The sequence below is a fragment of the Equus caballus genome, chromosome 26 (genome assembly GCF_041296265.1).
Source record: "Equus caballus isolate H_3958 breed thoroughbred chromosome 26, TB-T2T, whole genome shotgun sequence".
In the NCBI taxonomy this organism is placed as follows: Eukaryota; Metazoa; Chordata; class Mammalia; order Perissodactyla; family Equidae; genus Equus; species Equus caballus.
Window position 1 is genome coordinate 35,241,729 of NC_091709.1, and position 14,824 is coordinate 35,256,552.

The window sequence follows — 14,824 nt, forward strand, 5'->3', positions numbered from 1 at the left end:
GCCAGGACTCTCAGTGAAAACTTGATCCCTCAGCACAGACAAATGAGCTACGCTAGGGGCTCCAGATTCTTATCCATAAAGCGTGGATGACACAGTTTTAGCCCTACCCTGTTTTTAAGGCAGATAAAGAAAGACACCCAAAACAGACAAACAAAATCTCTCAAAATTCCCATATCCAAAGACTGTGCTAGTTTTGAGCAATGCTACTTCTTAGCATATCTAAATGTCCCCCAAGGTGACTAAGTGAGGAAACATATTCCTAGAATCAATATTTTTAAGCCAGCTATAAATTGGGAACCTTCTACTAAAATAATAACTTTAATTTTAGAACAGTGAATCTTTGGCAATACTTAACCAACGGGTTCAGCTGGGACAGACATTACCATATTTCTTAGGAGTAAAGTCAGTGCATTTCAAAGCGAAGTAACATATTCTACCCCAGCTCAGGAAGATCTACCATTTATGGAATCTTACTATCTGGCTGGCATTGTGTTAGTGGCTTTAGGCCAAAATACTCCTCTAAATTTCCTTGGGTTCTTGGTGTTTATTGTCTTGCAACTACACTTGGACACTGGGAACTGCCAAGGCATACCACTCCAACATTGCATCACTCACTACGCTCCCTCCCGGCTCCATCGGAGGGAGTTTGGAAATCTCCAGTCCCAAAAGGCTGCATTACACAGCTGGCTGTCAAATCTTCCTACTAGCCCCACAGCTTGGCCCTAACCAGGGCTCAAATGAGGCCCCAGCTTACTGAACTGGATTCAATAGCTTTTTCAGGACAGACGGCGAGAATCACGTATTTTCTCAAAAATGCAAGCCCTAAGAAGACATGAAGCTACTGAACCCTTGACAATTTCCACCCATCACCCCAAGAGGAGTGACCATGTGATGCGAGAGCTCAGCTCCAGGCTCCCAGCTCCCAAATTCTCAATTTCAAGTTTGAGACACATCAAAAACAGCACACTCATGTCACTGAAAGAGAAAATGGAACACGTAATCCCAAAGAAAATGGAAATGCAACTGGTTGTGGCCAGCTTTTAACGATGCTGAAATCTGTCCTCTGCTATTTCACCACATTGTGGCTTAACTCTCACCAGGTGTTGCTGGTGAGAACTAGGTTATCTAAGCACCCATAAGAGACAGTGGGAGAGAAGGGTACTCTGTTGAAAGTGCCTCCATACCCCCTGTGAAACATAACAGACTATAAAATCATAAAATGCATACCAAAATAATCTTCTCAAAAACATACTAATGCCTTAGTTTAGAAGAGATTTCAAAGTAAAATCCCTTTACCCAACAATGCCTTTTCCAAAATTGAGCCACGCAGGTCCTTCCCTTAGGCAGACCTGCCTCCCATCCCCACGTCAGCTGAGACGCCTCACCAGGCACAGGGAGAAGGCTCATCTCCCAAGACACCAGGGCAGAGTGGCTAGTGGGTTAGGACAGAGCACTGTCAAGGACTGAAGCTCTAGAAACACGATTTGCTTCAGATTCTCTCTGGCTTTCCAAGCCTGAGGTTTAGCCTTGAGACAGAATGAAGAGCGGGGAGTCTCCATTCTAAAGGACATGGCCTTGTGTGAGCAGTGGAGACGAAGGCCACTCTCAGACTCGGATGAAGGGACTCTCTGACTTGGCAGCTGCTGCCTGCCTCCCCGCAAAGGGACCCTAAAATATCAAAGTGCAACTTGCAATTTCCATGATGGTCTCCAACCCCTCCCACCTGGCCTCTGCCTTCACCTGTTCTCTCACCGTGCAGCCAAGAGGGAAGTCTTTCAGCTCAAAATACAGACAGGATGTCAAGGGGTCCCGTTCCTTCATCAGGAAGCAGAGCAGGACGAGGTCATTTGACAATTTCATTCTCGGCACCACTGTACAGGGCACGGTTCCCTGGCCCGGAGCTGCCTTTCCCACACAGAGTGGGAGAGCCACTCTCTGAATCAGAGAAGAGCGCCCTGGGGTGAGGCCACGCACCCAAGCAGCTGGTGTGGCAACTATGCCTGGTCAGCAACGAGGACTGGGACTGCCTGCGATGTCAAGGACAGAGAAAATGTCACAAGCCCCTCTGGAGAGGCTCCTGGGCTGGGGTGCACTCGATCTGCTTTGTCGGCCCTCACGCTCTGAGGCTAAAGGGCCCTTTAGAAAGAACCACTCCCCTCAGGGACCTGCTATTTCCTCCTTGGTTCTGTTCCTGCCACTGTGGTACTTGTGTCAGTGGAAGGCGTGTACAAGATGGCAAAAATTCTCTAAGAGGAAATGGCTAAAGAGAGATGTCAGTAGTCCAAATACTAAAGATGGAGAGGAAGGAAGAGAAGCTAGAAATATTAAGTTTGTACATGTGTGTGAATATTTGATTAGCAACTTAACTTAATGACCAAAAGTCAACGAGCAGGTATGGTAGTTGGAAAACACAGCCGCCCAACACAAAAAGTGAAATGTAATGGGATCCTGTGTAACACCATTTGCTAAGGGGATATTATGAGCCTCAATCTTGACATGTGTTTAGGTGGTGACACAGGATTTTAATCAGACTAAGTAAAACATTTCAGCGCAGCAAAGAATCTTCCACTTTGAAGTCAAATAAAATGATCTTCAAAAAATTTTTAAAGAATTTCCTCCTAAGCATTTTCAAAGTGGGGGTGACTCTTTACCTGCAAGTCCCCATCTTTGTAAAGAGAAGAGACGAAGGCTCGATCATGAAATAGAGTGACAGAACAGTGTCTCACAGGCCTAGAGTCCCACTAAGTACCCACTCCCTGGGTACTTAGCCCACAATGCTCCTTGACTCTCTCCCCATTTTATTTTACGTATTTATTTTTGCAGGGGTTTTTTTTGGTGAGGAAGATTGGCCCTGAGCTAACATCTGTTGCCAATCTTCCTCTTTTTTTTTCCTTCCCAAAGCCCCCAGTACATAGTCATATATCCTAGTTGTAAGTCCTTCTAGTTCTTCTATATGGGATGCCGCCACAGCATAGCTTGACGAGTGGTGAATAGGTCCGCACCCAGGATCTGAACGGGCGAACCCCGGGCCACCGAAGTGGAATGTGCAAACTTAACCACTGTGCCACCAGGCCAGCCCCCTCCTCATCTTAAAATGAAAAATACCTTTAAAAATAACCTGAATTGTTTATTTGCAAATGAGTTCTACTTGTTCTGCAGTTATACAACGAAGACCACAAGCTCTAAGAGGTAAGACATAATTCCTTATTCCATTGAGTCTGAGAAACACGTTTTTCACTTTGAACATCTCTGCAATCAAATATATCTTACAATCACAATGGGGTAGTGTGGATTAATCGGCATCATTTTCTTTCTTTCTCAGTGGTACATGAAACAGTGATGCATCTTACAACTGATAGCATCTATCTTATGAAACAGAGTATATAAAAATAGATTTTTAAATAGTTATATTTATGCCTATCCAAAAACCACTCGGGAATTGTTTGGCTAAAGCAGAGTGTCTACGTAAGAATGTTTCTGATTGTTACCAACTCAGGTCAACTCAACCAACACTTATTGAGCACCTACTGTATGTTTGAGATGAGAAAATAGACCATCTCCTTATGAGGCCCACAATCTAAGAAAACGGCGGACACTTATCCACTCTGAGACGGGGCTGAAAAGGCTAAACTGGCATTATTAATAGTGACTGATGGGAAGAAACAGACTAATTCCGCCAGGAGAAGCTATCAGTTGAATCTGGTCCTGAAGGGTTCATAGGATTTGGCTTGGCTTATGAGGATGGGAGGAAATGAAGAGAGCTAGGAGGGAATTTGCTAAAAAAGGAGGCAGAAGATTGCAAAAAAAAAGAGCAAAGGCTCTGAGGAATGAAAGGAGCATTAGCCTAATGTTACAGAGAGGTAAGTACGTAGAAAAGAACTGGAGATGATGAGCCTAAAAAGATGGACTGGGACTATGGATGCTATATAGGGGAACTGGGTATAACTGTGTGTAATGGAGTCTGTGACGGGATTTTATCAGGGGAGTTACATGACCCAACATGTTCTCCTCCCAACCCCCCAGCTCGCATGGAAGAGAAAGTAGAGTCTGTTGCAACCAACCAATGAGGCACAGCCTGGAGGAGATAACGTGGCCTCATCCAGGACAATGAGAGCCTTCCAGTAAGAAGAAAGGCAGGTGGAGTCACCAGGACCCAGTGGCCACATACACACCTGTGAGAAATGAGGGAAGGAGAAAAAGAAGGAAGAGATGCCTCTCAAGTTTCTAGTTTGGTAACTGAAAAAAAATGGAAAGTGATGATAACACCTTCCATTGTGAAGTCAAATGGAGCACCCAGTTCAAAAGGTTTATCCTTGAGAGGCCAGAAGTCACTTACAGTGATCCTACTGGAAATCTGGTGTCTATTCCACACAAGGCCTCAGCACAAAGAATGAGGGTTGGAATATACTAACACAGGAATAAAAGAAAGAAAGTTGAAAAAAGAGACCCTCCCAAACAGCTTAGTTCAGGAAGGATACCAAAATGGAGACACAAATAGTGGCTAATTCCATTGCATAATCAAAGACCTTAAAAAAAACAACAAAAAAACACATCTCTAATAACCTGTGAGAGGCCAGAAGTTTAAAACATTCTATCAACTACGCCTTCTGTTGACTAAGCCAATACCTGTAATAATAACTGGGTTAAAGTGCATCGATAATTTAGCACAAAAATAAAAGTACATGCCTCAGGTTTGGTGCCATAAAGTTAAAATGTAAGTCAGATTGGAGTTCTGGCTCCAAAACTCTCTAGGTCCACAGGACACCCACTACGCTCCTTACACACATGTTGGGACTGGGTTTATAGTTTAAATAAGATATCGACTGCAAGGCTGATGTTCAAAGCTGTACAAATCATAGTGAAACGCATCTGGAATGCGTAAGTGAGTGCGCCTGAGCACCACTTCCAACAAACGCAGCGTTTCAGGACAATCACTTTACCTTTCTACAAGCGACTGGAATGAGAAGTTGAAAGCTGTGCAACACCACGCAGATCTCAGGTGATGTTCTGGTTATGTCCCTGACTGTGACAGTGAAGGCTGGGGCCACATGGCAATGGGGAGAGAGAGATGGCAGGAAAGACGTGGACTAACCATGGAGCCACGAGTAACTCAATCCAACCTGCTTGACCATCCATTCTCTTTAAAATTAAGAGAATGGTCTGGAAGTTTCTATGCTCCCTCTACTGGAAAAGAAGTCCATGTTTCTTTAACTTGCTTAAGTCAAACCCATGAGTACATTAATGGGAGCCGCCATGAGATTCTCTCTGCCGGGCATCCTTTTTCCAGTAAATACATGATTCAACGAAGGCAAAAAGTACCACTGAGCGGGGGCCCCAGAAATGCAAGATGGAACAACCAATTCTTACTTTAAACACTGCTGCAAGATCTTTTTGGCTACATAACGACCAACATTCATCCTAGCTGAATTACAAATTGGGAGGAAAATAAAAAGCACATGAAGCAGTTGCTGGATTTTTGAAAGTAGAAGAAAAAAAAACAAACAAAGCACATACGCCCTTCCCTGAAGACATAAGAGGATAATCAGCCCCTTTTCAACATAAAGACAGTTTCCTGGGAACGTTTCTGAAACAACGATACATCAAAGTCCCCAGCAGAAAAACCGATACATAAAATCACAAAGCAAATCTGTTTCTTGTATGACAGCAACTAGCTTAAAAAAGCTTGACATTCACTGCCAAGTAATATCTATGAGACCACACACAAAGCAAGTGAATAAGACACCGGGCTTGCCTTCTAGGAATTAATGAGTACACTCCTGTCCAAGGCACTCGTGTGCAAAACATTTTATGGGCATCCCTATTCAATAAAATAGTTCTGAGCATGCCCACCCAAAACAGTATGAGGGTGTGTCATCACTTATTTAATTAATGTATAAATTACATACATGAGGTATTGTTCAAATAAATTATGCACATTTTCAATTTCTGGTATGTTTGAACTAAATAGAAATACACAGAAATTTACATGCACAAGAGAGAAAGAAATAGAAATTCTGAAACTTCCTTCCCACACCCTAATGAAATCATCTTGCACATCCATCTGACATTGAAGACCACTCCTCTGGGATGTAGAAAGCCAATCTGTAACTAAGAAAGAATAAGGAAAGACCGTCTGTGGCAAACTCATAGGAATGCCTCCTTCTCCAGCCACATGGCCCCTGCATGAACCAAACCACTGATGGTATATATCCCTTCTTCCTCCATCTGCTATCTGCATTCCACCTTGTCCTACCGAAGTCAGGCTCACTGTGTTTTCCAGGGACATGGTTGACAGGTGGGATCTGCAAGTTACAAGAGAACCAGCAGCTGAAAAAAGGTCACCAATGGTAAGAAAAAAAAAATTAAATTAAATTAAAAAAACTACCCCAATATGTGTTGCTAATGTTTGTTTTTTGAGCCTCAGTTTCCCCATCGGTAGAGTCTAAATTTTACCTGCATCTTGGCCTTATTATGAAGCAACATCACAGCAGTGTCAAAACCTCCCAGAATCTTCAGGAAGGTAACACAGCACCATTCAGGAGCCCAGGTCTGCAGACATGTGCTAAAACTTTAGGCGGCTCTGAAATTATCTCCTGATAGCACTAGCTCAGGAGGGGCCATTAAATTGTGTTTTTGCAATCAAGATAGTGACCAACATCCTTTCATCAGTAGTTAATAAAACAACGCCATATGTAGACAAAGAAAATGATACAAGAAGCAAGGACTCACTTTTTTGCAACCTCCTCATCTCCACCCACCACAAGGCAGTACAATGACTGGCCAAGATGCAATAAGCAAAAACAAGTTTCCAACCATAGCTGCAGTTTTCAGTGTGCGTAATCTCAGACACGGCCAGGATGAGCAGCCAAGAAATCTCAGTTATATAGTCTGGAAGAACCAAAGCTAACAACAGCATGCAAAGAAAAATTATTTAAAAATAATTTTGAACAACACTTTGGTCCTCATAGGCGGGAAGGAAGGGTTTCATGTTCTGGAAGAAATTCTCTCTCTCTCTGGCCAGCTTCCAATGCAGAAAGCCACTGGTGACAAAAGGAGCTCTCACTTCGGAGTTCGTAAGGCCATGGGCTCCCACCAGCCTCTGACCCTGCCGATCTGCCTCCCTCCAAAAAACGATTCCTTCCCTTGGATTCCATGCCCTTGTACTTTTCAGATATGCCTCGCACCCCACTGCAGGTTCTGCCCACAGCCTTCTACCTAACTCTCCCTGTGGAGTACTCTTCTCTTCAGCAAACGTATTTACTTCCTTCCACACTCTCATCTGCCTAAATTTAAGTCTTCAGCACAAATCCCTCTTTCTAACCTTCTTTTGGACACCTCCATGGGGCTAGCTCATTGATAGTTCAAACTTATACCATGTAGGGTCAAAATCTTCCACACTCATGATTCCTCCCAAAAGGTGGCATGATTGGTAAATGCAACATACATTTTGGACTCAGAAAGATCTAGCCTTCACCTGCCATTTAATGTCCCTGTAACCTTGAGCCAGTCACCTAATATCCCTATGGACCACCTTCTCCACCTGCAAAATAGGAAATCTGCTTTGCAGGTCTGTGCTGGAGATTAAGGAAGGCAATGCATGTGAAAACACGCTTCCTAGGTATTTAGTTGGGGTTTCATGAATGTTAACTTCTTCCTTTCCATCTTCGCCTTTTCTCCCTCCAATGTCTTCTATATCTATCCTGTCCCTTCTACTCCTATCCTTCTAATCCAGGTCTCTTTGCCTTTAATCTTCATCACTAATATCGCTCTCTTCTCCCCAAACCGCTCAATACATACATCACCACAAAACTGAACTAATGCACATTCAAGATGCACGAATTTTCCTTTGAGAATGCCACCACCTCAATCCCTGCTCTGCTAACTGAATACAAACAACCCTGGCATACCCAGTAGAGAGAAGAGCCATAAGAATAAAGGAGCATCTTTCTGAAAAGTCAGTTTTACTCAAATATTTACTCAGGAGGTTAGGGAGAGGGGTGGGGCGGGGGGAGCATAGATTGATAATAGAATAAAATTTTAAGTGTGCGTGATTTTCTAAGATGAAATACCCATCTCGCCCCCCCCCCCCCAAATAAAATGGCACATGGAATGGTTAGAAGTTACCTCTCTTTTATGTTGGAATGTCTTATTGGAAAACTTTGCAAAGCTCTGGTCTTCCAAGATTTTCTGTACCACTTTTCTCCTCTGAATCCCCAGAGTTATCAGTTATTTGAACACTTGTCTTAATCCATCTCCTCTAGTAGGATCACAAGTTCCATGAGGGAAGAGATCATAACTTATGACTTTTTGACATGGTGTCCCATGGCACGTGCCCCCTGTATTAGTCAGGTTTATCCAGAGAAATAGAACCAATAGGATGTGAATGGATGGATGGATGGATGGACAGATGGATGGATGAATGGATGGATGGATGGAGGGATGGATGGACGGGTATATATTTTAAGGAATTCGCTCATGCACTGTAGGGGCTGACAAGTCCACAATGTGCAGGGGGCAGACCAGCAGGCTGGAGACCCAAGGAAAAGATGATGCTGCTGTCTTGAGTCCAAAGGCATCTGAAGGCAGGATTCTCTCCTTCTACAGGAGCTCAGTCTTTACTCTTTAAAGGTCTTCAAGGATTAGATGAGGCCCATCCATATTATGGACATAATCTGCTTTACCCAATGTCATTGAGTTAAACGCTAATCACATCTAAAAAAATATCCCACAACAACATCTAGACTGGTGTTTGATCAAGCAACTGAGCACCATAGCCTAGCCAAGTTAACACACACAATTAACCTTCAAATGCCCCAACAGACTTTTTCTCCAGTACCCACTAATGGCATCAATATCAGCCAAAGGAGCAAAAAGAATAAAACTTATTCCTCCAAAGAATGTTTACAACAGACTATCCAACAGGTGCTTTTGACTGACGACCAGCCCACAAGGCCGCCTGATCTGAGCTCTGAAAGACGGTCTACTTGGGGTGTTCCTGGCAGGCCCCAGCCTCCAGGGCAAGACGGGGTCACTGAGGACAGTGGCCTGACTTCCATGATGTCATCGTTGCCATCTATCACTAGATAATTGCATCTCTCCAAGCTTATGTCTCCTGGTAGCCAACATCATCATGAGTTATGGCTCTCTTCGATTTCAATATGGGAAACAGTACCAAAACATATTTGCAGATTGAAAAACACAAATACACTGGCCCCCACCCTTAACCTCCCCCCACCCGCCATACACATACACAAATTATGGAGGTCCTGGGTACATAAGCTTCCCTGTGGCAACATTTCTGTTCTAACCTTGGATCTGAAATTACCACCCTCTCCTACCTCTGAGCCAACACTTCAAGCACACAGCAGGGACGGGGTGGGGGGTGTCCCCAGCAAGTCTTCCATTCCAATGCAGCTGGGCTTGAAGTTGAGTTTGAAGGCCCAGTGATGGGGAGGAGGGTCAGAATGATTGTTCAACACCCTCCTACACCCTGCTTATGACTAATGCATCACACTGGGAAAGCAATTCCTCCCAGCTAGTTGGAACTGACGAGTCCACATTTAAACCAAACCAACCCTCGGATGGCTCAGGAGGCACTACAGCCCTCCCAAGCCCTAAGTGTGCCCCTTTCTGAAAATATCCACCTTGAGAGAAAACAAGCTGAGAGATTTGGCTTAGGAGTCCTAATTCGACTTCTCCATAGGGCAAGGAGCTTGAATTTTCAAAGACCAAACCAAAGAACACCCACAGTGGGTAGGCAATGAGTACGCCTCTTTGAGCACCTCGTGAACTTGGGGTAAATCACTTAATTTCTCTATGGCTTCAGATTCCTTCTCAGTAAAATGCAGCACCTAGTAGGTGCTTTCAAAATGTTAGGCTTCACAGAAAAGGGGGCTCTTATTAGGGAAAAAAGCTACTGTGTACACAATCAACGTGGGGATTTGTTTTTCCAGCGGTGATTTTCCATTCAAAATAGCAACCATGCAAAGAAGGAGGGGATTAATCAAGTGTATTCACTAAATAGAGCTCAATGATCAAAATAACATCAGCCTTCTGGTTCCGCCGATGCCTCACTCGCACAAGCACAGGGAAGCGGGGACTGCGTGTGGACTGAACTAATGTTGGCACCAGGGTGCCAGCTCCAGAGCCACCTGTTTTGTTCTGTTTCTCTCACTCCGTCCGCACACTCACAGGAACAAGCTGCCATCTGTGCTGTACCAGCTCAGCTCGGTTTTCCATCAAGGTAAATAAGATTCTGACGTTGTTTTTCATCTAAAAGAAAATTCCTTCAATGATTGCTTCCAGATCTCAATCTCAACTCAGCTCAACCCAATTCAATGTCAACGTGTGCTCAGCACCTTCTCTGTGGATGGCTCAGTTCAAGATTCCACGGGGATGCTAAGATGGGGAAGGCCAAAGGCTCCTGAAAGGGTCTTAAGAATCTTTCATTGAGGGGGACAAGAGACACGAGACAAGGACTGAAAAAATGCAGTATGAGACCTAAGAGCTAGGTGCCTATGATGAGCCTGGATTGCAATGAAGAATGAGGGGTGTGAGCTAATGCAATTCTTTATGCTAAGAGTATGCTCAAACAGCTAATACACTTTACAATGAAATACCTGCTCCCAACAGGGCAAAGGTAAAAAAAAATTTAGATTATGAGAATATACACAATCGGACAAGACGCAGTTTGACTAGGATTTTTTTAAGCTGCATGTTATGATTATCCTGGGGAAAAAAAGACTATGATAATTTTGGTATCTTATTTAATCTATAATCAGAATACTGCTGAAATCCTTAGAAAAGGAAACATTTCTAATTATGCGGGCTAATGGGTATTTAGAAACAATTTTACTTTAAAATCATGGTATGGAAGAGAATTCTCATTGAAAAAAGAACCACATTCAAAAAGCTTTATTTAAATAAACAGATCATTTAAAATTTTAGGCTATTTAATTTTGAAATAGATAATTTTCACCCTAAAACTTACAGAGGATTTCCCCAAAGAGCCCCATATCAAGAGCTACCATTTTTAGATAGGTAAAAATGACGAAATATGAAATTTTAAAATCCTGCTTGTGCAAAAATCACCTATATGATAAAGAGACAATACTTAGGTGTTGAAACTCATGTCTCTTCTATTTCAAACACTAGTTTAGGAAGAAACAAAACATTTCTCCTTGTCAGCGAGAGCCCTAGGTCACTTTAGTTCTAATTAGAGGATGGACCTGCTTCTTGATCAGCTCTTCTTAAAGCCACATCCTCAGTAGCAACCTCTCCCAACATCATGGGTCCTGCCCATTCAGGGCTATTCTAGAGGAAGACTCCAAGAAGACATGCACCCATTCCTCTTTGTCCTATGTGTTAAAAGAATGGCGCTGGAGGTGAGTGAATTAAGAAAATTAATAAAATAAAATAAAAATTGCACATCAAAACAATTAGAGGATATACTTGAAGATATTATGCTAAGTGAAATAAGCCAGATGCAAAAGGACAAATATTGTATGCTTCCACTTATATGAAGTATCTAGTGAGGTCAAATTCATAGAAACAGAAAGCAAAATGATGGCTGCCAGGGGATGGGAGTAAGGGGGAGTTAGTGTTTAAAGGGTGCAGAGTCTCAGTTCGGGAAGATGAAAAGTTCTGGAGATGGATGGTGGTGATGGTTGCAAAACAATGTGGGTGTACTTAATGCCACTGAACTGGACTCGTAAAAATGGTTAAGATGGTAAATTCTATGTTATGTATAATATACCACGATAAAAAAAATAGAGGGTATATTAATAACAAATATTTACAGGCTGCTTCAAAATTTGAAAAGCATTTCTATTTACATTAGATCATCTAATGATCACAGCAACCCAGAAGAGGGGTATGTGTTTTACCCTTCCATCCACTGAGTGACGTGTCTACGGTCCAGTGGATGCAAGAGTAGCTTGACCATCATCAGAACCCACATCTACAGCCTTCAAAACATATTGTGCTCATTTCTCAACTCCACACTGTCTTCCAATATTTGTACACATTCTATAGAAATACAGACAATGCTTATAGGTTCTCCAAGATATATGCATTCTGCGGTCAAAGTTGGGAACTCTAAGTCTTGCAGTGAAGAAATGGATTTCACTTTATTTAACCCAATGTCTCCCAAACTTTCTTAATCATGAAACCTTTTATTGTGGAATAGCTATCAACAACCTATGGGCAAGGGAGTGTTTTGTGGCTTACTACTGTGGGAAATCATCTAACGAAATGTGCTCATTTATATTACGATAGATTCAGTCTCCTTGCAGAATCAAGAGCCAAGTAATCGAGTTGTTTACTTAATTGGCAGTTCCAAGTATCCATATCATCACCAGCCCGACCTTTACCTGGTAATCTTCCCTCTCCAATTTTCTATCTTCTCTCATCCAGATCTTTCCATCAACCATAAAAATATGATACAGACCATGAGAAAGATAATAATGACTAACCTGGCATCATCCTTGGTTCTTAAACCTCCTACTCACTGGGCATGTATCAGATCAGATCCATTTCAGGATTCAGTGTATGGCGGGGGTAGGGGGGGCGCCAGGGGAGATGCACACATGTTTAGGTGTGTATGTGATAACTGGATTATGCACTTTAAAACAAATTAAAAGAAGGATAACGATGCTTATGCCCTCACCCCAAACCCTTTTTTACAAGGCCTGGTATAAACAAGTCAGAGAAAGAAACTAACATATTGCTCTGTGTTAAATAAATATATTGGAGGCGGGAGGTGCAGGTGAATAGTAATGTTCTCCAGGTGATTTTATACAGTAACAATACTTCGATTCGGAGTTTAATATTTCTCATCAGCAGTTTGTTCCCACCAATTAAAACAAAAACGTCAACAACAACAAACCAAAATTTCTAACCACGGGTTTGTTGCTTGGTTTTGTTTTTAACACAGTGCACCCAAAAACCTTTAAGACATAGCAACGAATGGTTCAAAAGTAATTCGTAATACGGTACGCATATTTAATTCTTGAGAAGACTTCAACATCTCCCTCTGGGATTCAATCAGAAATAAATCTTCTCCACGCCTTTCAAAAGGAAGGAAAACACAGCCAGGGTGTTCCAGGAGGAAACCTGGCCATGAATCCACACCACCGCCCTCCCCCGCTTCCATGACATTTCTGAGAACGCAATTAAGTGCTGACGTCGGCCCAGGTTTCAGCGGAGCAAGTGCTAAACCTGTCAACTGCTCCTTCTTGTTGGGGCTTGCGCTGTTTGTTTGTTACATACGTTCAATTTATAATGGGAGTTTGTCAGCTTCTTTTGTTTGAACTTGACACAATGGGAAAAGCCCTTAAGGGTTAATGATTAATCTCAAAATGAAATCTGAAACAGATAATGAACAGGTCTTGAGCAACTGTGCAAGACACCCAACAGCATCAGTCAAAACGAGCCCTGTTCCCAGACAAGAGCAGTCTCAAACTCAGCTGCGTTTCATTAGCCATTAAGTGGCTGGGACTAAGAGATTAGCGCTCAGAGAATGGACTTTAGAGCCAGTCAGAATCCGGTGGAAATTTTGCTGCTGCTACTTAATACCTAAATGACTCTGGAAAGTTACTTCACGTCACTAAGACTCACTGTCCTCGCTGGTAAAATGGAAATCAGCAGAGTAAATGGAACAACCCATTGGAAACCATAAGAGGTCCACTGTGTGAGCCACAGAAGCGATCAATTAATGGGAAAAAATGTGGGATCTTTCATTACATCTAGATATTGATTAGTAATCATAATCTCTAGGCTCCTGCACCATAATTAGAACTTTTCCAAAAATAAGCAAGTATAAAAAAATGCTCTGTGAAATTAGTACCTAGATTTATGAAATCTAATTCCTTATTGATTACAGTGAAAACACATGAAGGCTTCACAGGGAATAGGAAGGCTTGACATGGAACAACAATCATGAGAGGCATCCAGTGATAAATTATAAGGATGAGATGTGACAATGCAAAAGACCATTACCTTGCAAAATAATACATCAATCCTCTAGCTCTTTCACATCTTTGTAAACTTTTTAGAAAGGTTATTGTTGCTCAAAATTAAAGACACAGAATATTCAACCTGTAAATATAAGCAACCATTGTAGATTGAAGATCACTAGAGGGGCCGGCCTGGAGGCACGGCGGTTAGGTTCACGCATTCTGCCTGAGCGGCCTGGGGTTCGCCGGTTCAGATCCCGGGTGCAGACATGGCACCACTTGTCAAGCCATGCTGTGTCAGGCATCCTACATATAAAGTAGAGGAAGATGGGCACAGAAGTTAGCTCAGGGCCAGTCTTCCACAGCAGAAAGAGGAGGATTGGCAACAGATGTTAGCTCAGGGCTAATCTTCCTCAAAACAAAAAAGATCACCAGAGACAAAAATTTAAGTACCTCACCAAGAATATTATCAATGACAATATTTTATTTATTATCCCAGAACTGGTTAGGAATGCACAAAGAAAATCAGATTTACTAAATATAAATATACTAAAATACCAATTCTGTAATATTTAGATTTAAAACATCACAGTTTTCAGGGATAAAAAACAAACTCCTGATACCTCATGGTACGAGGTGCCAATAAGAAAATATGTTTGCTGCTAAGTTGACTCAGAAAAGCTGGCACCAAAAATATGACTCAGAGAAGATAACCCCCAGGTGTACGTGGAAGTGGGACAGTAAGGATCGATCTGAATGGTGACTGTTAAAGCAGAGAGGAGTGAGCGAGATCATATGATGTGATCGCTTTTTGTTAACAAGCATAACAACAGCTATTACGTATAAGACACTCTGCCCAGCGCTTAGGT

At 42.5% G+C, this 14,824-nt stretch overlaps 1 protein-coding gene across 12 annotated transcripts in view; it reads right to left on the minus strand.

Moving 5' to 3' along the window:
* Positions 1 to 14,824, minus strand: part of TIAM1 (TIAM Rac1 associated GEF 1) — a 351,800-nt gene that overhangs the window by 140,399 nt on the left and 196,577 nt on the right. The gene's annotated exons all lie outside the window — the stretch shown is intronic.